Below are 2,269 nucleotides of genomic sequence, written 5' to 3'. Positions count from 1 at the left end.
CATCCTCCTCCTAAACAGTTTTTGTGTGTTCAGTGGGTCTTAATGCCCATAAATTATGTATTATATATATCCAGGGATATAGTCTATCCAGGTCATGGAGAATGTGCAGTAAGCAGGGTTACACTGGAGAAGGTGCTTACAGGGTCAGATGAGTGTCAGAACCTTTTGGCATCAGCTCCATTTACACTGTAGAATTAATGCAGTTTGACACCTCTTTAACTGCCATGGCTCAATGCCAATGTATTCTGGGATCTGTAGTTTTGTGGGATATCGAGCCTTCTCTGCCAGAGAGCTTTTATCCTCCTACAAATCCCAGCATCCCATAGGATGGAGCCATGGTAGCAATGAATTCTGAGATCTGTAGTTTTGTGAGATATCGAGCCTTCTCTGTCTGAGAGTTTTGGTGCCACAACAAACCACAACAAACCTAGGATTCCATCCGATGAAACTATGACAGTTTAAGTGGTGTCAAACTGCATTAATTCTGCAGTGCAGCAGCTGCCATAACCTATCCACTTCCAGCCGCTTTTCTGCTCCCTCCTAGTTTGAGGGGAAAAAAAAAGATTTTCCCAGCAACACTCTATTGTGAGCTGCCCTTGTTATTATGCAGCGGTCTGGTCTTAAATTAGCTATCGAGACCCATTAACTTTACTAAAGACCTGCACCTAGTAGAACTGAAGTCTGCCAGCACTAGATGGTGATACTGATCAGTGCAGCTGCTTGCATTTCCAGACCCTCCGAATCCAACCGTTAACTATAAAATCTGTCAGGATGGTACTTCAGAGTGTACCGCTCTAACACCGGCCGCAAGGAAGAACGAAGTGCGCCGGTAATATTTCAGACCATAGCTAATTTTCTAGACAGGAATGGCCCGCGGCATTTTGCTGTCTGAAGCAAAGAGAAAGGCTCCCCCATCGGCAATAAAGAAGACAGCTGGAGCGGTAACTTCGACACCGACGATGGGAGTGTTTTTTCACCAAATATGAAGCCGCCGGAGAGTGCAAGGGCCCAGGGACAGAGTATATGTGGCCTATACTATTCCAGTATCAAACACTGGGGAATGCATGGGGAGATCCAGAGAAATATGAGATGGGAGGATATCCACCCTGCTCAAAATCTCTTCTCAGTCTGCCAAATGACAGGGGGCTAGACCTACAACCAAGAACATCACTACACTTTTTCTTGTTTTTAAAGCATATTTTAATCCTTCTCTACCACCCCAAATGCAAATGATGGCCACTGAAAACCCAGCGCTTATCTGACATCTAACATAACTGCATAGTTGGGTTAATATGAACAGGGTTCTTCGGATTTTGTGACCCGTCGCCAGATTTAGATTTAAGATGTCCATAACCCACTTGGCCCCGTTTCTCAGAGATCTGTTGGACGTTGCGGATGTATTTCTTCAAAGATAGAGTTTATTGCTAAAAATGTTTTGATCGGTCACGGTTGATATGTACACTGATATGTTGTAAAAGGAATATTCAAGTAAACATGTTCAATATGTTCTGGCATAATCTCTAGCTCCTATACACAAATATGAAAAATAAATAAACTGTGCACAAAAAACAACAACATTCTTTTAACGTCTCTACATTACTATATGTATTCCAAAACAAGAACAAGAAGGGGAGAAAGAACCACCCTTTTATAATCAATATACAGATTTTTTTTTTAAAAAAAAACTAGACAATTTTTAAGATTAGTCTGAAAAAAAAAAATCCAGGCAACAGATATTAAACATCTTAAAGGATTTTGGGGAGGGTGGGTGGCATAAACCATATTGATAGGAAAAAATAGCTCCTTTCCCATTTGCAGAAGGAAAGTGATCGGTTTGGAAACTCTTGGGTTCAACATGTGGTCCTGTATCGTCATCGTCATCGTCACATTATTTATTATTATTATTATTATTATTATTATTTATTATTAACAACAATAAAAATAACTAAAAAACACACACCACTGACCCCCCCTTTTTAAAAATTCTCCATATTTACAAAGGATGGTAATTTTCCTTTTGTTAGAATGCTATATAGGTATAAAAATAAACATCTTAACGTAGTGCTTAGCTTTCCTCTGGCCTGCACTGCAGCTCCTTTCGGGTTTTGCTTCCCCCCCGTTTTCAAATAAGATAAAATAATAATTAGAAGAAGAAAAAATATGACAGTGCAAGGAGCTGCTGGGGGGGAAAAGGAGGATGGAGAAATGAACAGGCAAAAAAATCCCTTACGAAGAAGGTGTGTCCGTGTTTCTGTGAGTCTCTCCATTA

The sequence above is a fragment of the Sceloporus undulatus genome, chromosome 8, assembly GCF_019175285.1.
Source record: "Sceloporus undulatus isolate JIND9_A2432 ecotype Alabama chromosome 8, SceUnd_v1.1, whole genome shotgun sequence".
Taxonomy (NCBI): Eukaryota; Metazoa; Chordata; class Lepidosauria; order Squamata; family Phrynosomatidae; genus Sceloporus; species Sceloporus undulatus.
This window is presented reverse-complemented; position numbering follows the sequence as displayed.